This window comes from Equus przewalskii, chromosome 7 (assembly GCF_037783145.1).
Source record: "Equus przewalskii isolate Varuska chromosome 7, EquPr2, whole genome shotgun sequence".
Classification (NCBI taxonomy): Eukaryota; Metazoa; Chordata; class Mammalia; order Perissodactyla; family Equidae; genus Equus; species Equus przewalskii.
The window spans coordinates 31,133,547-31,145,764 of record NC_091837.1 but is presented as its reverse complement, the minus strand read 5'-3'; positions in this window follow the sequence as shown (position 1 = coordinate 31,145,764).

The window sequence follows — 12,218 nt, the reverse complement described above, 5'->3', positions numbered from 1 at the left end:
TATCTAAGAAAGATCTTTTATCCAGAATATACAAAGAACTCTCAAAACTCAAAATAAGGACACAACTCAATTTTTTAAGTGGGCAAAATACTTGAAAACTTCCAAGAAAATATGTGGATTTTAAATAAGCACATGAAAATATGATCAACATCGTTAATTATTAGGGAAACTACTATTACAGTGAGATGTCACTACACATCTTTTAGGCTCACAACGGACAAACAACTGAATATTAAATGCTGGTGAGGACGTGGAGCCACTGGAACAGTGGGAATGCAAGATAATACAGTCTGGAAAGCAACTTGGCAGTTCCTTATAAAGTTAAGTATACATTTACCATATTGCCGATTTTTGCCCAAAAGAAAGGAAAACTTATTTTCACATAAAAACCTGTATTGAGATGTTTATAGCCATTTTTGTATATTCACCAAAAACTGGATTCAAACCAAATGTCCAACTGGTGAATGGATAAACATACTGTAACCAACAGAATAGGTAAATGTCCTGTGCCACGTATCATGGAACACTGCTCAGCGATAGAAAGGAGCAGCCCACCAGTATATGCACAGCATGGCTGGGTCGTACGCATTGTGCTAAGAGAGAAGCTGTGCTCAAAATGCTCCATTTATGTGACATCCTGGAAACGGCTTTAATTACAGAGAGGGAGATCAGTGATAGCCAGGGGTTGGAGGTGAGGAAGGAAAGTGGCTTCAAAGGGGCAGCAGGAGAGGGTTTGGGGAGAATTTTGGGGGGATGAGGGAAGCGTTTGTATCTTGATTGTGGTGACAATCACATGACTATGCATTTGTCAATACTCGTAGCACTTCACGTCAACTGGAGTGAATTTGCTATATGCATATTTAAGATAAATAAAAGTAAACTTTTAAAAATCTGCCTGGTCATTTTTATAGTCTCCTGTTGCTTATTTATCTTTGTGATTTCCTAATTGATTTATTTAAATCATCATTTTATAGCCTGTATCTGATCATTCTAATGTCTGATATCTTTTGGGCCTAAATCAGTTGCTTTTCATTGGATGACCTTTTCCCTCATAATGGCTTGTTTCCTTGTGGGTTTGGTGATCTTGGTGAACCATTATTTGTTTACTTTAATCTGTAGGCATCTTGGGTGAATCAATTGGAGGACGTTTTCCTCCAGAGACAATTTTTGTTGATTCTGCTGAAGTCTGGGGGGCTGCCCCCCTGAGAGCCCTCTGGCCCGTCTCCACATCCTGGCCGGATGTGTGGTCTGGGGTTCAGCTCCTCTACCTCAGCAGTGTCTCCAGGCCCAGGTTCTGTTCTCAAACCTGCTGTCATTTCTATGTAGGGAAAGTGCCTTTTCTACCTGCTCGCGCTTTACCCAGCTCCACAGTGTCAGAGGAGCCTCTTGCCAACCACAAGACTCATTTCCCATAAGCCACTGTCATGAACATGATTTTTACTTGTCCAAAATTTTCTAAAGTTTTTCTGTAAAAATAACAACTACGTGATAACTGTGAGAAAAGCCTGGAGGTTTTTTAAAGCAGTAAATTGAGGAAAAAGCTCCTGAGAGCCACTTATACTTGTTATAAAGATGCAAGAATGGATAGTGTGAGCATCGCTAGGAAATACATGCAGATACATCAGACTAAACAGCTTCTGCACAGCAAAGGAAGCCATCAACAAAACGAAAAGACAACCCACTGACTGGGAGAAAATATTTGCAAATCATATATCCAACAAGGGGCTAATTTCCAAAATATGTGAAGAACTCGTACAACTCAACAACAAAAAAAATGAACAACCCAATCAAAAAATGGGCAGAGGATATGAACAGACATTTTTCCAAAGACGGTATACAGATGGCTGTCAGGCACATGAAAAGATGTTCAGCATCACTAATTATCAGGAAAATCCAAATCAAAATGCAAATACAATGAAATATCACCTCATACCCATCAGAATGGCTGTAATTAACAAGGCAGGAAATAAATATTGGAGATGGTGGGGAGAAAAGGGAACCCTCATACACTGCTGGTGGGAATGCAAACAGGTGCAGCCACTGTGGAAAACAGTATGGAGATTCCTCAAAAAACTAAAAATAGAAATACCATATGATCCAACTGTCCCACTACTGAGTATTTATCCAAAGAACTTGAAATCAACAATACAAAGAGACTTATGCAGCCCTATGCTCATTGCAGCATTATTCACAGTAGCCAAGACATGGAAGCAACTCAAGTGCCCATCAACTAATGATTGGATAAAGAAGATGGTATATATACACAATGGAATACTACTCAGCCATAAAAAGACAAAATTGTGCCATTTTCGACAACATGGATGGATTTTGAGGGAATTATTCTAAGTGGAATAAGACAGAGAAAGACAAATACCATATGATTTCACTCACATTTGGAAGATAAACAAACACATAGATAAGGAGAACAGATTAGTGGTTACCAGAGGAGTGGGGGGCAGGGGAGGGTGAAAGGGGTAAAGGGGCACATGTGTCTGGTGATGGATAAAAACTGGACTATTGGTGGTGAACACGATGCAGTCTATACAGAAACTGAAATATAATGTACATCTGAAACTTACACAGTGTTATAAGCCAATATGACCTCAATAATATTTTAAAAGATACATGCAGATAAAACATTTATATGATTTTTTCATATGCTGAAGGTGGGGAATGAATAAATTTGTGGATCAGTGACATTAGTCCAAATTGTTAACCATTAGGAAATTATTTGAGTACTTTCTCACATATGACAACAAACTGATTGCAAAAGGATTTGAATTTTAATATATATATAATCCTATAAAGCCAGTCAGAAAAAATATAGATGAATATTTTTACAATCTTGAGTGGAAAGGCCTAAGAATGATACAAAAGGCAAAAATTCTAAATGAAATACTATCAGATTTTACTGTAAACACTTCTGATTTCTGAATTACAAGTTAAAAGGCAAATAATTAGTTATAAAATATGTTTCTCACGCATATATGACAGGGTTAATACTATATGTGTGTATATGCGTATGTGTCTTATAAATCAATACAAAGTGAATTGCCCAATAAAAATGGTCTGAAGATTGACTCAGCTAATAAGAGGACCTGTTTGTCCTTCTTTTCTTCCTACACTTTGGAATTAGTATCTGGCACTCAAGGAGCCATCCTGAACTATAAGTTGACCATGAGATGAAAGCCACTAACTAGGGTGGTGGAATAGAAATGTAGGGAAATGTCTAATGATTTCATGGGGCCAGCACACCAGCCTGCCTATGGACTTCTTTTCATGAGAAAGAAATTTCCATATTGTTTAGATCACCTTTTTCCCCCTGGTATATACTACCAAGCCTAAACCAATGGATAAAATATAGTAAGATTTCTAATGAAAAAAATGGTGGTTGCCTTCTTCATCTTTCTCTCTCCTGTGTCTATTGCTCTGTAGTGTATGTGCATGTGTGTGTGTGTGTATCCTCCTTTCCAGAGGAGTATAAATTAGTACAACCAGTTTGGAAAATTATTTGGCAATATTTAGTGAAATGTAACATATGCTTTTCCAAAGAGACAGCAATCGTACTCCCAGCAGAAATGCATACATGTGCTGACCAAAATACTTAGACAAAAATGTTCATGGCAACACTGTTAGTGGTAGCCAAAACTTGCAATGACTCAGATATCCACCAGCAGTAAAATGGAGGAATAAATAGATGAGAATTCACAGCTGCAAATACAACTATGTGCACAAGACGGATGAATCTAATAAACGTAATGCTGAGGAAAGAGACCGTACCCAAAAGAGGACACATGTATAATTCCACTCATAACAAGTTTGAAAACAGGCCAAACTAGTCCGCTCAGGATAGTGATTACTGTTAGGAGAGGAGCTTGAGTCTGGAATGGGGTCAAGGGGTGGTGGCAGTGCTGGTTACATGGATGTGTTCAGTGTAGGCGTCCATGCTCTGTACTCAATGTGCACTTTTCTGCACGTGTACTTCAGTAAAAGTTGTTCAAATAATGAGTGAAATAAAGGCATCTTCAGACAAAATGATCAAAATAGGTCATTACCTCAAAGCCCCAATAAAGGACAACAAAAGCTTGTAGTTCATGAAGCAATTAATTGAATCCAAAAGAAAGAGTATGCCACCCCAAAATATGCCTCTATGGGGTATTGATTATTTTAGGTTGATTATATTTAAGAAATAGAAGACTCAGGAAGCTTTTCTTTTACCTCCCCCTTAACTGCGTAAAAGAATTTAGATAAATGCCTGTAGTAGGAACAGCTATCGCCAGAGATACCTACACAGAATATGGGCTGAGTGTAGTGCGGGAGACTGCACAGGGCCTGGAGAGCAGAGTCCTCTCCCTGAACCGTTGTCTCTGCAAAGCATGCAAACATTTGTTTACCAAACAAACATTTGCTTTTCCATCTCCATGGGCATTGCCTTCCTCCCCTTTGAAGTCCCAAACACCACCCCCAACATCCTCTTCTGTCTTTAGCTGAAGATGGTATTCAAGGAGATGACTTCAGCCATTTGGGGGAGTAACTTGGTTTTCCTGGGTCTCTTCCATGAATCCATGTTGTTAAACTTTGTTTTCTCCTGTTAGCCTGTCTCAAGTCGATTTAATTCGTAGACCAGCCAGAAGAACCTAGAAGGGTACAGGAATAGTTCTTCCTCCCAAACACAGGCAAAGGCAGTGTCTTCTGCTCAGCATCTTGCGCCTGCCCTCACCTCCCCACAGCTCCCGTGGAGACTCCTGCAGATGAAGGGTCAGCACAAAGTGTGGAGGCAGATGAGGCAGGGGAAGCATTTCCACCTTGGCTCACTGGTCTCAGGCGTCTGGCCCCAGCTCTGGCTTTGCAGGCTCTGCGCGTGCCCCTCAGCCTCAGCACTCCGCTCGGAACCTGTGCTTACTTCCACTCACCTGCCCATCGCTCCCCCGGTCGCCCCTGCTTTTTGGGTTGGATGCCATGGGGCAGAGGAAACTCGCTGTCTCATGAGCAAGGATGCAAAGTTTGAGGAATATCCATGATTTTCCTGGTTGGGCCTTTCTGGGTGCATTTTCCTGTAACATTATAAGAGGTGTTTCCCCACTACAATTATATTCCATTGTGATGACAAATTTTTCAGGTAACCTCAACATTACTTATAGTATTTGAAGGGAAAAATATGTTCTAGGTGGCAAGAAACTTTTACTGTACATGGTGCTTAAATATGGTTCTGCCTGAATGATGTTATCCTGTAATTAAGGATGTCTTCTGGGGATGATTGGGGTTTCGCCCTCTCCAGAAGATGTTAGCTGACACATCTGCTGTTGCTGTGCATTTTATGTAGCAGACCCACAAGCTTTAGTCTGGAAAGGATCCACCCACTTTGGGTAGGTTTTTTTTTTTTTTAGGAAGATTAGCCCTGAGGTAACATCTGCCAATCCTCCTCTTTTTGCTGAGGAAGACTGGCCCTGAGTTAACATCTATGCCCATCTTCCTTCACTTTATATGTGGGACACCTACCACAGCATGGCTTGATAAGCGGTGCCATGTCCGCACCCGGAATCCGAACCAGCAAACTCCGGGCCGCCAAAGCAGAACCCACGAACTTAACCGCTGCACCACCAGGCCGGCCCCTGGGTAGGTTTTGATGCCCACTGTAATTTTTAATTTTGAACTCTGAATCCTTTTTTACACATTTGTGTATATCAATGAAGCAAATAAACATGCTGTATAAGTCAATAAGAGTTTCTTTGATGAAGCAAGTAAATTTAAGACAAAAGCTCCTTTATTTTCCTGGATTATATCCTCACCAGAGAAGTAAAAGTACTGAGTAATCATTACTGACCTCCGTATACTTTCTGTGAGATAACGTCAGAACACTTGAAGGCGGTAGCCAAGTCCTGGTGACAGCACTGAAAGTGTGTGTGGTCTGTTGGAACTGAGGAGATTAGAATGTCAAGAATTAGGCTTTGGTAAGAGTTTTATTACTGAACCAGGTTCGTTTTGGCTGCTGCACAATTAAACCCATCGCCAAGATGAGGAGTTTGCAGAGAGAAAGGGTTTAATCACAAGGCAGTAAAGCCAGGAGGCAGGAGGCTTAATCTCAGATCTGTCTCCCAGAAATGGGGACTCAGGGGTATTTATGGGGTGGGGACAAGGTGATCTAAAGTGTGGAGGTGTAACGTTCGTCTCTGAACCCGGTGCCAATGCAAATAATAAGGACAGAGTCTTGGGTAAAAAGGAAAGACAACTTTACTTTCTTGCCAGGCAGAGGGAGCAAAGCAATGGCTACTGCCTTAAGAATTGGGTGAAGGGTTTTAAAGGTTTGCAAGGAATGTGGGCAGGGCAAAGCCTGTGGCCTTGCTGGCCTGCATTTTCCCACCAGCCTTCGGCTGCTTGCAGGGAGCAGGGAGAGGATGGATTCCGCAGGTGGCTGGCCTTGGCTGCCTGTCTCCCTGGTGGGTGGTGGATTCTGGTGCCAGGAAGCTAAGGAGTTGGGCTCTGGGAAGCTTCAGTTTCGTAATATTCTCTGGACATCAGCTTCTCTGTGATAAACTTCAAGGACCTGTGATTAGCCAAAACATTCGTGTGAGTGCAAGGCCATCTGGGCCTTAACAATTTGTAACTTCTACTCACTTGTAAAGCTCAGGGAGTCAAAGGTTAAAGAAACAGATATTTACATGTGAGCATAACTAAAACAGCAGGGGAAGGGGTGAGTGCTTTGGGGCTCAGTGTAGGGGAACCGATATCAGAGCTGGTGTTAATCAAGAGCCGGTAACAGAGACAGATGATTGGAGGTGAGGAGAGATGAGGTAATTGATGATTTGCGCAAGCGTAGTCAGACTGCATACCTCTTCATGGGACCCATGTTCACAAATGGGGCATTAGCATGATCTGAGGGTGGAGTTTTTAGCCTCTTTACATCAAAAGGTCACTTTTCAAGCATTTGCGTGGGCTGGTTGATAGGTTGGTGGTTTCAACCGGCCTGAACTGGACAAAGGGTCATAATTCCTGAAAAACAGCTCAAACCCCCATTACCATGATGACCCAGGTGCCAGGGAGATGTTATCTGTAGGAACCTAGTGGGAGTCAGATAGCATATTGCCCAAGCTCCTGACGGGGTTCAAGGCAGGCAACCCCAAGACGTGCCATCCTGGCATGCAGATTATTTCCAGCTGAAGACGATAAAGGCTAAGAAAGAACATTTGACCTTCCCCCAAACTGCCTAAAAGAATTTAACATAGAAGGCCTGTTCCAGGAAGGAGCTAATGCCACAAGATAACGTGCTATACTATAAGGTAAAGTATGTGGAATAGAAAGGCACCAAGAAGCCCATTTTTCGCCCAGCAAAAACTTGTTTAACAAACATTTGTGGGGCCAGCCAGGTGGCACAGTGGTTAAGTTCACATGCTCCACTTCAGCAGCCAAGGGTCCATGGGTTCAGATCCTGGGCATGGACCCACACCACTCACCAGCCGTGCTGTGGTGGCAACTCACATATAAAGTAGAGGAAGATTGGCACAGATGTCTGCGCAGGGCCAATCTTCCTCACCAAAAAGCCCAAACATTTTCATTTTCATTTTCATTTTCATGTATATTGTCTTCCTCCCCTCTGAAATCCCAAACCACTACCCCCAACATCCTCCTTTGTCTTTAGCTGAAGATGGTATTTAAGGTGGCAGCTTCTGCCATTCTGGCGAGTTACTCAGCTTCCCTGGGTTTCTCCCAAGTATACATGTTATTAAACTCTGTTTGATTTTCTCCCGCTAACCTGCCTTTTGAATTATTTGACCAGCCGTAAGAAGGTTAGGGAAGAGGGCGGGCCGGGGGGGGGTGGTGTGGAATTCTCCCTCTTCCCCTACACAGCACAGCCAACAACGGGCAGGTGAACAACTAAAAGCTATAATCAGTAATTGCAGAAAAACTGTAGTCACTACTGTTACTGGCACATTGGCTTCTTATTGTCCCCCAGGATGGAAATCAAGAGAGACAACAAACAGAAGTAGAAAAGTAAAAGTTGATTAGCTTGTGCACAACACAGGGACAAGGGAGCCAGTGTGGAAAGGAGAGGAGCAGGTGACCGGCTCGTTAGGGAGCAGGGTTGTGGGGCTTTTGTTAGGCAAGGGCTGGGGAGGAGGGCCTTGTCACAGCATGGAGAGGTGGCGCTGTGCCTGCACCTGCACTGTCACATAGCATGCTAGTACATGTGACGGATGTATCATTAGCATGCTAGCTCCCCACCCCTGGGTGGATGTTTACTATGCTGATGGGGCTAGGGTCACCTTCAGGGGACTCCTGGGTACTAGGGCGCATGCGTGAGCGGGGGAAAGCCCTGAACTGTGGAATGTGGATCTTGGTGGCGTCTATCTGATTCTCCTAGCTTGCTGATCGGTTAGCGGCCTTATCTTGTTGGGCCGGGGGCCTTACAGATGGCCCTGTCTCATAGGCTGGTTCCTGTCTCACTAGCTACCTAATCGTCAATGGCCAGCTGTTTACTCGTTTCAGGTTCACTACTGACTGTTGCCAGAGTTGCCTCTGAGCTTCTTTTATACATTGGGGGAATTTTGTACATTGGGTAAGTTTAGCCCTACAATTTTTCATGCTGTCAACAACAGTTAAGAGTGGGAGTCTAAGAATCTGTACTTTCTTCAGAAAAATTATCTGAAATTTCAGGTGTTAATACCACAATGGATTATTATTTTTAAGAGCCTAGAAAATATTTTTTTACCCCACAACAGTAGGTAATTTTCACATCACATGGCACTGTGCTTGGAGAAATGTGGAACAGAGATGACTGGTGAAATTTCTAGCTAAGTTGAGCAGCCTGACCTTCTTAAGGGAGAAGGGAGAATTTTGCTTTTTTTTTTCCTTTCTTTCTTTTTTGTATCAGCTTCCTGGGGCACAGAGCTGGGCTGAGGCTAGTCTCATAGTCACATTGTGGTTCTCGTCACTGTTTTACGGAGAAACAGGTTAAATAACCGGCCTCAGTTTACCCATGTAGGAAGTGGGAGAACTGGGATTTGAGAAGAGAGAATTTTCAGAGTGAACTTTGGATTTTTTCCTCCATCATTAAGAAAAACCATTGATTTGAGCTTTTTGACCTGAGAGGTTTCCCCTTGTCATCCAGTATCTACCTCGTTCTCTTGTAAGCAGGAAAGAGGTGGTTGACACAAAATATTTATGCTTTCAAGGATTTTGTTCATTCTTCATTTGTTTTGTTTTGTTTTTTTAAAGATTGGCCCTGAGTTAACATCTGTGGCCAATCTTATTTTTTTTTCATTTTTCTTTTTCTTCTCCCCAAAACCCCCCAGTACATAGTTGTATATTCTAGTTATAGGTCCTTCTGGTTGTGCTATGTGGGACGCTGCCTCAGCATGGCCTGATGAACGGTGCTAGGTCTGCGTCCAGGATCCTCACCAGAGAAACCCTGGACCACCAAAGTGGAGCAGGCGAGCTTAACCGCTTGCCACAGGGCTGGCCCCATTTTTCATTTCTTTTTTTGTTTTTGTTTTTTTGAGGAAGATTAGCCCTGAGCTAACATCTGCTGCCAATCCTCCTCTTTTTTGCTGAGGAAGACTGGCCCTGAGCTAACATCCATGCTCATCTTCCTCTACTTTATATGTGGGACACCTGCCACAGCATGACTTTAATACAGGTCAAGCCTGTCCCAGGGAGAGGCCCAAGCTGTCCTGCCCTACGTACTGATCTGTATCATCCTCTGGGAAGTATAGGATGTCCTGACCTGATTCGACCTGGTTAAACCTGATTTGTATCCAAAGTTATAGGACCACCTGCGAACCAGACCCCACCTGTACTGATACCATTTTAACAACTTTTTTACATGATCTTTCCTTTGTCCTGTAAAGAAATCACTCACATACCTATGTCTTGTAAATTTAGCCCTACCCTCAACCCATGTTTGAGGGCAGCTCTACACCACCCATGGGTCCTGTCCCAATGTTTGCAGCTCTTCACCACCCACAGGTCCTGTCCCTGTGCTGCAGCTCTTCACTGCCCACAACTCCTGCCCCTATGCTGCCATGGGTCCTGTCCCCATGCTACTCCATGCTATTCTCTGAATAAAGGAGCACTACCACCAGACCTTGAGAGTCCAAGAAATCTTTCTTTCAACTCCTCAGCTCACTGAGCCCACATCAGCTGGGTGAGCGGTGCGTATGTCCTGCACCCAGGATCCGAACTGGTAAACACCAGGCCACTGAAGTGGAATGTGCGAACTTAACCGCTGCGCCACTGGGCTGGCCCCCCCATTCCTCATTTCATTATGCACCTGAATTTTCTTCTAGGCCCCCAGTGGAGCAACTCTTTTTATCTGAATATTGTGGCTAGCTATAGAATATGTTTTGTTGATATTTTTTCTTTTTCTTTGTGTATTGCATAGGGTTTCCGTTGAAATACTGAAACACTTGTTTTTTTTTCCTACATGCAGATGTTGGAAGAAGAAAAATCTACAGAGAACTTAAAATGTGTTATTTCAATGAATGCCTCAAAAATTTCTGAGGTGAAGCTGCCTACATTTGTTGCAGGATTTTCATTATATACCTTAGCTTTGTTAAAGAGTAAATATTTCATACCTCAGAAGTTTAAAATGATAGATGTCTACTTGCAATGGTGTAACCTTTTTTTTCCTTTTTTTGGAAATTAGTTAATTAATGGGAATGTTTTGCTTTCGGTTCCAATTGCCCTTAATGAAGCTCAAGTTACTGGAGCAACGATGAGGCCAGCAGAACCTCAGATGTAGAAGGAAGATGCTTAGCTTGAGATCAAGAAGAAACATGGAACAACTGTTATTGTCGGAGAGTTTGCAGTTCTTTTAGGAGTCAATGACAAGGGAAAAGCCCACTGCAGGCAGCGAAGGGGGAGCATCCTGCCCCAGAGTAAACGCAAGGTGGGAGGGGGGACTTGCCTTGGTGCAGGCAGAGACTCCCTTTTCTTTCAGAGTATTTACTTTAGAAAATTTGTAATTGTAAATTCTTTGTCTCTTTGAAATGTATGTAAGTCTTTTTTAAAAGCTAAATAAGCCTCTTGCCAGCTTTAGGACCCAGGAACGTGTTTCTCAAGGACCTGGGAACGTTACATCACTGAAATGGGATCACGGGGAAGAGTCCCTGACAATGCTCTCACCTCCCAGGTCTCTGTGGCAGCGAGGAGGCTGACACTGGGAGCTGCAAGTCTGGGGAATGTGGGAGAGAAATTAGGAGGCAGAGCAGACAGAAGCGCCCACCTAAATGGCCCCCTCCCAACTGGATGCCGTGTACTCCTAATGGTTTTATCCCTAGCATCAAGAAAAGGACCTGGCTTGTAGTCTTGTATCCTGTGTACCAGATAAGAGTTGAGGTCACTGTCCTCAGATTAGATAGGAACTGTTTACTTCTCTTCCCACTTGAACTTGGGTATGGTTTTTAAGGGCTATTCAATGCCTGCATCCTTCATTGTTTGTGCCTGCCACTTCCCCCAGCCGGCCTGGTGGGAGATGCTGGGACATGTGTGATGAGGACCCCTGAGGGGGCCCACAGGGCTGCTCCCCATCTCAGCATGGGGCTGGGGCCCCTCTGCTGAACCCCTACTCGGGAGTGATGCTTCCTCACCGTCACCCACACAGGCTCCTTTGACACCACAGTGTTTGGTTGTTCTTGGCTTCTTGCCACAGGTTGGGAGATCTGGGATCCGGAGGGGCTGCTCCTGATAATTGCTCCTCTTAGAACAGACTGAATGCTGAAGGTCTTGGGGTCTACAAGGGAAGTCCAACTTACTTCACTTGCTTTGTTTTCTCACCTGGACACAGGTGTCAGGTGGAAAGCCCAGGGCATGAAGGAGTTTCAGGAGACTGGTTGATGGAAGGTGCTTAGGGGACATGTGGAAATTTACACTTGGGAAACCTGAACTGTGCTGGTCCTCACGGCCTCACATGCCCCACATTTGTTCCTTTTCCCTGTTAATTTCCTACTGGCTTATTTAATTCAAAGCTGTAAACTGCTCCTGTGCCTTATCCTCAGTCCCTCTCCCCTAATCCTGGTCTCTGTCTCCCTGGCTTAGGGAGGTGGGGCAGGGTCTTGATCAGGACCTGAAACCGGCTCAACTCAAGGTTGGCATAAGAGAAGCCATATTGCAGAAAAGACACCATGTCGTAGCTTTGAATGACCTCTGACTGACTAACCCAGCTGGATTTGCACCCTCCAGGAGATCCACCTGCTCGTAGAATTTATGACCCCTGCTAGTGC